We start from the raw sequence: 12,033 nt of genomic DNA on the forward strand, positions 1-12,033 counted from the left end.
TTCGGTCTTTGCAAGTGTCCCAAAAGGCCCCCTATTCCAGGGTGTGGTTTGTGCACGCAGCCTCTGCCTATTTAAGTGGTGCTTCTGTTCTGTTGGACTACTTTAGCTGTGTTTTGCTGTGTGTGTTTTGGCTATTGTGTGTTTCTTCCATTTAAAGATGCGGTTTGAAACGCCTGTCTGTCTGTCGAACAGGGGTTGCCCAACCTTACTCAGTAGGAGCTGGTATGGGTGCAGGCTTTTGCTCGGCCCTGCAGTAAAACACCTGGTTCAACTAATCACCTTTTATAGTTGATTAATTATAGTTCATACATGATCAAGTCAAGTTATAGTTGTCAATAAAGAACAGCTGATTCAACTGATCAATTAGTCATAGTCATCATAAATACTTTATTAGTGATCCAGTGTTGCACCCACTGCGGCCCTGACAGGGTCAGACTGTTCCCTACCCCTGGACTAGAGAACAGAGACACCCCCAGTGGTAACTGTCACCCCTGGACTAGAGAACAGAGACACCCCCCAGTCATGCTGTCCCACCCCTGGACTAGAGAACAGAGACAACCCCCAGTCATGCTGTCCCACCCCCTGGACTAGAAACAGAGACACCCCCCAGTGGTAGACTGTCCCACCCCCGGACTAGGGAACAGAGACACCCCCAGTCATACTGTCCCACCCCTGGACTAGAGAACAGGGACACCCCCAGTGGTGGGCTGTCCCACCCCTGGACTAGAGAACAGAGACACCCCCCAGTTGGTAGACTGTCCCACCCCTGGACTAGAGAGCAGAGACACCCCCAGTCTGCTGTCCCACCCCCTGGACTAGAGAACAGAGACACCCCCAGTGGTAGACTGTCCCACCCCTGGACTAGAGAACAGAGACAACCCCAGTTCATACTGTCCCACCCCTGGACTAGAGAACAGAGAATCAACCCCAGTCATACTGTCCCACCCCCTGGACTAGAGAACAGAGACACCCCCAGTGGTAGACTGTCCCACCCCTGGACTAAGAGAACAGAGACACCCCCAGTCATACTGTCCCACCCCTGGACTAGAGAACAGAGACACCCCCAGTCATACTGTCCCACCCCTGGACTAGAGAACAGAGACACCCCCAGTCATACTGTCCCACCCCTGGACTAGAGAACAGAGACACCCCCCAGTGGTGAGACTGTCCCACCCCTGGACTAGAGAACAGAGACACCCCCAGTGGTAGACTGTCCCACCCCTGGACTAGAGAACAGAGACACCCCCAGTGGTAGACTGGCTCCCACCCCTGGACTAGAGAACAGAGACACCCCCAGTCATACTGTCCCACCCCTGGACTAGAGAACAGAGACAGCCCCAGTCATACTGTCCCACCCCCTGGACTAGAGAACAGAGACACCCCCAGTGGTAGACTGTCCCACCCCTGGACTAGAGAACAGAGACACCCCCCAGTCATACTGTCCCACCCCTGGACTAAGAGAACAGAGACACCCCCCAGTGGTAGACTGTCCCACCCCTGGACTAGAGAACAGAGACACCCCCGGTGGTAGACTGTCCCACCCCTGGACTAGGAACAGGACACCCCCAGTCATACTGTCCCACCCCTGGACTAGAGAACAGAGACACCCCCAGTGAAAGCAGCATCTATGTGGGATTTGGGGAGCGTTCCCAGAATCCTGGTCAGGATAATGACAGGTCCACCATCTCCATATATCTTCTGTTGTTGTCAATATACATGATTCATATGTTGAAATGTATATCAAGATATTCTATATTTCACTTTTCTTTCATCCTGGTTCCATCAATCATCAAGCCCTTTGACAAAACCCTGCACACCCTGTGGGTTTTTCCAGGACTGGGATTGAAGGACACTGATGTACTTTACTTTGTGTATGTCAGAATCAGAGACTGCGGATGAATTTTAATTCGATTTTCTCCGATTTTTCCCCAAATGCTTTTTTGCTGGGCGGCTGATGTCTGTAGTTAGTCTGTTGTTGCTTTTACTTTATTAATATTGACATTATTTAATTCCGATGATTTGTGGGAAATGAAAACAGATCATGAGTTTGTAAATATTGATATTGCGAGACGGAGAGGAGGATTTTATTATCAGTGGTGGCAACATAAGCGTACATAGCACCTTCATAACAGTACCCATAGCACCTTCATAAGCAGTACATAGCACCTTCATAAGCGGTACATAAGTGCTTCATAAGCAGTACATAGCACCTTCATAAGCGAGTACATAGCGCCTTCATAGCGGTACATAAGCTTCATAAGCAGTACATAGCACCTTCATAACAGTACATAAAGCTTCATAAGCAGTACATAGCACCTTCATAAGCAGTACATAAGAGCTTCATAAGCAGTACATAAGCGCCTTCGTAAGCAGTACATAGCACCTTCATAAGCAGTACATAGCACCTTCATAAGCAGTACATAAGAGCTTCATAAGCAGTACATAGCACCTTCATAAGCAGTATATAAGAGCTTCATAAGCAGTACATAGCACCTTCATAAGCAGTGCATGAGGGCTTCATATATAAAGGCATAATCTTGACAGTATTCTATTCCAATATGACACGTGCAGACCCAATCACAACGCCACACCCTTCCAGCAGGTGTTTGTATATCCTACATCTGAAACTATCCAATCCTTACAGACCTGTTGATCTAGGATTGGGCATGAATCCTCTGCAGGGATGGCGTAGCCCACTTAAGTATGGCTTATGAAGGTGATAAGTAGCCTCTACGTAGGTTTCCTGCTGTAACTCTAAAAGACTTGATCATACATGGACTGTACATCAGTGGATTTGTTGCAACATGTCAAAAGTATACCTAATTTACATCCCAAATGGCACCTATCCAGAGCCCTATCCCTTAAGTAGTGGACTATATAGGGGAAAGGATGCCATTTGTGGCACGGAGGGAGGAGTTGAATGGATCTATTCCAGGGTTTGTTGTGCGTCTGCTGTTTTAAACTAAACCTGCTAACCAGCGATGTAATGTCAAACAGTACGATGGCTGTTGCACGGTTAAATAAAAGCTGATATTTGGGGCGTGTGAGAGACCCTGTTAGCCTAATCTATAACCTGCGTGTCGATACACTGAGTGGACAAAACATTATGAACACTTGTCTCTTTCCATGACAGACTGTGCAGGTGAATCCAGGTGAAAGCTATGAACCCTTATTGATTTAACTTTTTTTAATCCACTTCAATCAGTGTAGATGAAGGGGAGGGAGACCGGTAAGAAGGATTTTTTAAGCCAAAAGATTTAAGTGCCTTTGAACAGGGTATGGTATTAGGTGCCAGGTTTCGCGGTTTGTGTCAAGAACTGCAATGCTGCTGCTGGGTTTTCATGCTCAACAGTTTCCCCTGTGTATCAAGAATGGTCCACCACCCAAAGGACATCCAGCTCACTTGACACAACTGTGGGAAGCATTGGAGTCAACATGGGCCAGCATCCCTGTGGACGCTTTACACACCTTGTAGAGTCCATGCCCCTGACGAATTGGGGGCTGTTGTGAGGGCAAAAGGGGTGCAATCTCTCAATATTAGGAAGGTGTTCTTGTGTGTTTGTGCACTCAGTGTACATTACCCACACACACCTGTATGTCACAGATTTAAGATTGTTACGCAAACCTGCGGGTCAGGGTCAAGACTAGGCTTTGGGCTTTAAAAAGAAGGACCAATATATCTCACAGGAGACAATTAAGACAGGTAGGACATTCCAAGTCACACAGAGAAAAGTGCAGAGGGAAAGTGGTGCTAGACGCAGGTGTGCTACACTGGTGTATCTAGGGAGGAAGGATGGCATTTGATTTAAAACATCCAAAACATATCAAAGAAAAATCGATTCAAACAGTCACCTTTAGCCTACCACTGAAGAAGACACTCTGGTGATCCAAACCGTCACCGTTAGCCTACCACTGAAGAAGACACTCTGGTGATCCAAACCGTCACCGTTAGCCTACCACTGAAGAAGTGACTCTGAAGCGCTTGCCAGGCTGTCATCTGTTCCTTGGGCGCTGTCCGTCTGGGTAAGCTGTAACTGCTTGCCGAAACCAGCATATGCTGTTCTGGGCGCCCCTGGCCACGCCCATAGCCGCGGGAAGTAGTGGTGCTTCAGCACCCCCTGAAAAATCTGAATTAAAAAATATATATTAATAGAAACATTTATGAGTTTTTTCTAAAATATATATTTTCAAAAAAAATAGTGCACTGGGCCTTTGCTGTATTAGCGGACCGATATTGACATCTGTAGCAATGGGCAAAAAAAATGGTGGTTGTATAATTAGGAACAGTATCTTGCAGGATTCAATAGTTGGAATTGTAAGAGTTGTTGCTCTGTCCCTTTCTCTGTGATTGTCATTTTAATTGAATACAGAAAAACAAAACCCTGTCCTCAAACATTTACATCCAAAATGTGCAAAGTTATGGGCAAAGACACAAAACATCCACATCAAATTAAATATTTTTCTTGATTAAATAACATCCAAAACAACCACTTTTTGTGCAGTATTAATTTACCATCCTTACAAACCACTTTATGTAGGCTGTTTACATAGGCTGGTCATCTAGGTTTTTACCTGCATAGACTTTCCCTTCACCATGAAGAAAAACAATGCACAATACAGTAATTGAGTACATTGGGGCATCAAATGGTTTGTAATGATGTGATGAAATGTATGCACTCCCTAGTTGCTCTGGATAAAGCATCTACTAAAACGGAAAAGGAATGAATAGACCAATTTTAATTTTTACCTAAAAATAAGTTGCATTTCCAAAGTATTTCAAGAAACTGGAAAACATATATCAAGCAAGTACTTTTATATTCCACAAGTATTATCAGTTTAACTGTTTTTGTACAGATAATTATCAGACTCAAGTTACAAATGCTGGTAAACACTCAAATGCATTTAGTTGTTTTTTTTATCACAAAAGTAGTGTACTGGGCCTTTACTAGACCAATATAGATGTCTTCAGTGCAGGCAACAACGAAAAAAATGTCTGCATCCCCCAAACTACTTCCCGCCCGCTATGCCCACGCTGCTGCATTGTTAACACACACAGACACACCTGACCCCCTCCGGTTGGCCGTTACTGGGCCAGCCCAGACTTGCTGTGGTTTCGTAAGCAACGCGACGCCGCAGCAGACTATAAAGCCACTGCTGATCTACCGGGGTGACTATCATCGTCATCCGAACGCACAAGCACAAGCACGCAGTAGCCTAGCTATTATATTTCACCGGCGGATAACGGACACGGGACAGGACACTCGTCGTCACAATGTGAGTTCTCATACTGCGTGTTTGGTGACTGTTGAGTGGACTTGTTGGGCTCGTGCGTATTAAATATTGTATATATTTTTTTCTTAAAACAAATGGGAACATTTTTGTTAGGTTTATTTGTTTTTACTTAAATGTGTGTGGGACGAAGTAATTCTATGGGTACGGTTTTAGAAATCATTTTTGTAGTTGTATCCAAAATATGAGAAAGAAAGTGTAATGTGGGTGTGACATTGACCTGAGCAGCAAAATTACGAAATGACGCATTGCTTGCGCATCTCACGGAAAAGAGAAGGTAGAAAGAGAGAGAGAGGGAGGGAGAAAGAGTGTGTTTCTGAGCCACCCCTTTGTTTCGGTCTGCTGCATCAATATTAAACGGGTCCTGGCTCCCGGTAAAGGCAAGCACAGTGTGTTGTCCGCATTGAAACGCCACTGTTGGCTCGCTTCCAACCGTTAAATAACGGTTGCTAGCTGTTGAGTAACGGATTGTTTCTGCCCTGCAGTGGTCAGTGATTGAAAAGGATCTAGTTAAGATCGTTAAGATCATTATCTTTTCCACCGTGACCTCAGATAGCATTTTCTGCTGCTGTGGCTAGTACAGAGTATGATGATGCAGCAAAATCTAGCTCTCTCTCTCTATTTCTCCTCCTATCTCTCTCTCTCCTATTTCTCCTCCTATCTCTCTCTCTCCTATTTCTCTCTCTCCCTATTTCTCCTCCTATCTCTCTCTCCTATTTCTCCTCCTATCTCTCTCTCCTATTTCTCTCTCTCCTATTTCTCTCTCTTTCTCTCTCTCACACACACACCCCTCCCTGCTCTCTCTCTCCATCTCAGAGGATAATGTGCCCCATTGTACCTCTGCAGAAAGCACCTTCCACACACACACACACTTAGGGACAGTTAATAATGAACAACTCTGTGTGTGTGTGTGTCCTTAGGAAGTTCTTCTCGGGCTGGTGGTGTTGGCTTCTAATGGTTTCAGTTGGTGCTGAGGTGGCGTCCGGGTGGACAACCTCTCCTTTTCAATGACCTTTACTGTGTGTGTGTGTGTTGTGTCTGTGTATGTTAATAGTGTCTCATTGTGTTCTGTCCTCTACCCCAGAACAACTCCAGTTTCTGCTCCGAGTCAAAGGAATGTCTGGAGTATGAGCTGGTGTGCAAAACAGGCGAATATGGGTGAGTGGACACACACAGACGGACACCTGCACCTACATGTTAAAAGCGTCTCCTTCAATATATGTGTGTGTGTGTCGGGTCCGTCACTACAGTCCCACTCGTTGGGTGTCTACGGATGCGGAGGCCTACTTCATTGGGGGTGGGAGCAGCCATGGCCTTCAGGAGACTGTTCCAATACATCACTGGAGCCAACAACAGGGGTGAGGGAGGGAGGGAGGGAGAGAGGGAGAGAGGGAGAAAGGAAGAGAGAGGAGAGAGAGAGAGAGGGAGAGAGAGAGAGAGATCTCCTGTGTGTCTGAATTTTTCACATTTGGGCACAATGTACGTCTACACGCGCATTGTCTCCAGTACCAGTCAAAAGTTTGGACACACCTACTCATTCAAGGGTTTTTCTTTATTTTTGCTATTTTCAACATTGTAGAATAATAGCGAAGACATCAAAACTATGAAATAACACATTTGGAATCTATGTAGTAACCAAAAAAGTGTTAAACAAATCAAAATATATTTTATATTTGAGATTCTTCAAATAGCCCTTTGCCTTGATGACAGCTTTGCACACTCTTGGCATTCTCTCAACCAGCTTCACCTGGAATGCTTTTCCAACTTTCTTCAAGGATTCCCACATATGCTGAGCACTTTGTCGGCTGCTTTTCCCTTCACTCTGCGGTCCGACTCATCCCAAACCATCTCAGTTGGGTTGGGGTCGGGGGGATTGTGGAGGCCAGGTCATCTGATGCAGCACTCCATTACTCTCCTTCTTGGTAAAAATGCCCTAACAGCTGGAGGTGTGTTAGGTCATTGCCCTGTTGAAAAACAAATGATAGTCCCACTAGGCCCAAACCAGATGGGAAGGCATATCGCTGCAGAATGCTTTGGTAGCCATGCTGTTAGTGTGCCTTGAATTCTAAATAAATCACAGCCACTGTCACCAGCAAAGCACCCCCCAACACCATAACACCTCCTCCTCCATGCTTTACGGTGGGAAATACACTGTCGGAGATCATCCGTTCACCCACACCGCGTCTCATAGCCCGCGGTTGGAACCAAAAATCTCCAATTTGGACTCCAGACCAAAGGACAGATTTCCACCAGTCAAATGTCCATTGCTTGTGTTTCTTGGCCCAAGCAAGTCTCTTCTTATTGGTGTCCTTTAGTAGTGGTTTCTTTGCAGCAATTCGGCCGTGAAAGGCCTGATTCATGCGGTCTCCTCTGAACAGTTGATGTTGAGATTGTGTCTGTTACTTGAACTCTGCGAAGCATTTATTTGGGCCTGCCAATTTCTGGGGCTAGTAACACTAATGAACTTATCCTCTGCAATAGAGGTAACTCTGGGTCTTCCTTTCTTGTGGCGGTCCTCATGAGAGCCCAGTTTCATCATAGCGCTTGATGGTTTTTGCAACTGCACTCGGAGAAAGCGTTCAAGTTCTTGAAATTTTGCAGATTGACTGACCTTCATGACTTAAAGTAATGATGGACTGTCGTTTTTCTTTGCTTATTTGAGCTGTTCTTGCCATAATATGGACTTGGTCTTTTACCAAATAAGGCTATCTTCTGTATACCACCCCTACCTTGTCACAACACAACTGATTGGCTCAAAGGAAATAAATTCCACAAATTAACTTTTAAGAAGGCACACCTGTTAATTGAAATGACATTCCAGGTGACTATCTCATGAAGCTGGTTGAGAGAATGCCAAGAGTGTGCAAAGCTGTCATCAAGGCAAAGGGTGGCTACTTTGAAGAATCTCAAATATTTTTTGGTTACTACATGATTCCATATGTGTCATTTCATGGTTTTGATGTCTTCACTATTATTCTACAATGTAGAAAATAGTCAAAAATAAAGAAAAAACCCTTGAATGAGTAGGCGTGTCCAAACTTTTGACTGGTAGTGTATGTTTGTGTCTGTCCTATATGCCTCTAAATGCATGAGTGTGTACGCATGTCTGTCCCAGGTCTACAGATGGAGATGACTGCTCCAGTCCTGGTGAGGATCCCTGAGGAGACCAGGATGTGGGAACAGCCATCTACACCCTCAGCTTCCTGCTTCCACAGCCTATCAGGAGAGGCCTCCCACACCCACCAAACAGGGTGAGCCTGGCCCACCCAGCCCTCCAATCAGAAATAGGTGGAATGAGCACACATCACACAATTCGTATTATTATGTATGTTCCATTTAGCGGCGTTTATCCAATGCCACTTACAGTAGTAGTGAGTGCATATATTTCTAGTATGTGAGTGTGCTTGGTCCCTACGGGAATTGAACCCACGAACTTGGCGTTCCTAGCTCTACACTCTTACCAACTGAGCTACACATACTTGACTCCAGTGATATTGTCAACAGATGATGAATCAAGATGTTCTCTTCTGCTGTACAGCTATGGATATGAGAGGTGCTCACAGGTGCTTGTCTGCTTCTCTACATACACTATCTATGAGGACACCCCTTCAAATTAGTGGATTAGAGCCTCACTAATGCTCTTGTGGCTGAATGGAAGCAAGTCCCCGCAACAATGTTCCAACATCTAGGAAAGCCTTCCCCAGAAGAGTGGAGGCTGTTATAGCAGCAAAGGGGGACCAACTCCCATATTAATGCCCATGATTTTGGAATGAGATGTTCGAGGAGCAGGTGTCCACAAACTTTTGGACATATAGTGTACTACACTGAGTGGACAAAACATTAAGAACACCTGCTCTTTCCATGACATGGACTGACCAGGTGAAAGCTATGATCCATTATTGATGTCACTTGTTAAATCCACTTCCAATCCCAGTGTAGATGAAGGGGAGGGGCCCGTTACAGAAGGATTTTTAAGCCTTGGGCAATTGAGACATGGATTGTGTACGTGTGCCATTCAGAGGTGAATTGGCAAGACAAAATATTTAAGTGTCTTTGAGCGGGGTATGGTAGTAGGTGCCAGGCTCGCCGGTTTGTGTCCAGAATTGCAACGCTGCTGGGTTTTTCACTCAAGTATCCCGTGTGTATCAAGAATAGGAAGCATTGGAATCATCATGGGCCAGCATCCCTGTGGAACACTTTAGACACCTTCTGTTGTTCTAATGTTCTAGAGTTCTTTCTTTCTGAGGGGATAATGGCTTGAATTCTATGGAATTGTGCCATGTCATTATGTCTGTGTGAGCTGTCTGGGATCAGATTACCCCCCTATGGAATTGTGCCATGTCATTATGTCTGTGTGAAGTGATCTAGGATCAGATTACCCCCCTATGGTTGTGCCATGATCATTATGTCTGTGTGAAGTGATTAGGATCAGATTATCCCCCCTATGGAATTGTGCCATGTCATTATGTCTGTGTGAACTGATCTAGGATCAGATTACCCCCCTCTCTCTGGAAGTGTCGTCGTTGGTATGGAGGCTGGAAGTTATCAGTGATGTTATAATGTGTTATTGTTGTTGTAATGTTTCTCTCTAGCTCTACTTTACGGAGATGCCCTCTATGGATGTGTGCGTGCGTAGCTGCGGAGGCTGGATGTTATCAGTGACCTCCAGGCTTCATGCTCACCTACTGACCGAGGAGCTGACCAGGGTCCAGGCTGATTACAACCACACCTACCACTACGGAGTGGGAGTTTACGACAGGTAGGTCAGAGTCCAGGCTGATTACAACCACACCTACCACTACGGGGTGGGATTTACGAGCAGGTAGTTCAGGGTCCAGGCTGATTACACCACACCTACCACTACGGAGTGGGTTCCGACAGGTAGGTCAGAGTCCAGGCTGATTACAGCCTCACCTACCATCTGCGGAGTGGGTTCACGACAGGTAGGTCCGGGTCCAGGCTGTTACAACCCCACCTACCACTACGGGGTGGGTTACGACAGGTAGGTCAGATCAGGTTCTGATTACAGCCCCACCTACCACTACGTAGTGGGTTACGACAGGTAGGTCAGGGTCAGGCTGATTACAACCCCACCTACCACTATGGGGTGGGTTCACGGCAGGTAGGTCAGGGTCCAGGCCGATTACAACCACACCTACCACTACGTAGTGGGTTGCGACAGGTAGGTCAGGGTCGGGCTGATTACAGCCCCACCTACCACTACGGGTGGGTTACGACAGTAGGTCAGGTTCCAGGCTGATTACAACCCCACCTACCACTACGGAGTGGGTTACGACAGGTAGGTCAGGTTCCAGGCTGATTACAACCCCACCTACCACTACAGAGTGGGTTACGACAGGTAGGCCTAATCTAATCTCAGATACACACACACATTCTGATCTCAGAAATACACACACACCCCTCTCCCTCTCTCTCTCTCTCTCTCTCTCTCTCTCTCTCTCTCTCTCTCTCGCTTTCCCCCCTCCCTCTCTCTCTCTCTCCCTTTCCACCCTCTCTCTCTCTCTCTCTCTCTCTCTCTCTCTCTCTCTCTCTCTCTCTCTCTCTCTCTCTCTCTCTCTCTCTCTCTCTCACTCTCTCTGTCTCTGTCCCTCTCTCTCTCTCTATCCCACTTCCTATGTGAGGCCCCCCCTCTCTCTTTCTCTCTCTCCCTCTCTCTCTCTATCTATCCCCCTTCCTATGTGAACACCCCCCCCCCTCTCTCTCTCTGTCAGTATTGATTCTGTCTGTGTTTCTCTCCAGTCCTCTGAAGCTGCTGAACAGACACAGCGAGGTGTGGTACGTAGCTGAGGGAGGGCCGTCTGCTCTGACCCCCAGGAACCAACCCACCACACACACCTACCCCCACGCACACACCCGCCTCACACACACCCAGCGCCACAAACACACCCAGCGCCACACACACACCCGGCGCTTTACACACACCCAGCGCCACACACAACCCCCCCAGCACCATCTCTGGCTCCCCCTCAGATCTCCCCGCCAACCGGCCACCAACCCCCCTCCCAGGCCCCCCGAGGTGACCCCGTCTCAGAGCCCAGTGGTCGGGGAGACCCCCCTCGGCCACCAGCTCTGACCCCCAGGCGGACAACCCCTGGAACAACACTGTAGAGGCCTCCCCTGGAGGACACCCCCTCTGTTAACTCTGTGGCGGCCCCACTAACCTCCCAGCCTGGCCTAGCCCTAGAATAGTATATACTGGCCCTGAACAGTAGAGGGGTATGGAGGGGTGCTGTGGTGATGGAGCTCATTCAGTTAGAAGTCCATTTGGGATTGGGCCCTTGCCTCAGTATTTACTGTAATACACCACCACCCCTACTGGTGTCATGGTGTTAACTACACATAATAGAGTTATTCACCTGCTGCTGACCTGCTCTCCATGTTACCACGCTCAGCTGACCTCTCTCTCCCATGTTACACGCTCAGCTGACCTCCCTCTCCCATGTTACCACATTCAGATGACCTGTTATTTATGTATCATATAAATTAATTAATCAATCAACAAATCAACAACGCTCTTGGATCTGCTTACCATATCCCTCCTTCCATAATGAAATGTTAGCCCTGCATAAGAACTGTGTTGGTTTTTGATAGTTGGTGTTAAGGATACTGCTGCAGTAGATGCACGATTCAGCCAGTTAATTATCAGGCACCAAAGAAGGAGAACCTATAGGATGAAATGAGACCAACTATATAGTTGTAGATGGTAGAACAGAAGACAATATG

At 46.8% G+C, this 12,033-nt stretch overlaps 1 pseudogene; it reads left to right on the forward strand.

Annotated features, from left to right (window-relative positions):
• The first annotated feature begins 6,177 nt into the window (after positions 1-6,177).
• LOC123493115 lies at positions 6,178-11,499 on the forward strand (annotated as a pseudogene).
• Positions 11,500-12,033: the final 534 nt, after the last annotated feature.

The sequence above is a fragment of the Coregonus clupeaformis genome, chromosome 18, assembly GCF_020615455.1.
Source record: "Coregonus clupeaformis isolate EN_2021a chromosome 18, ASM2061545v1, whole genome shotgun sequence".
In the NCBI taxonomy this organism is placed as follows: Eukaryota; Metazoa; Chordata; class Actinopteri; order Salmoniformes; family Salmonidae; genus Coregonus; species Coregonus clupeaformis.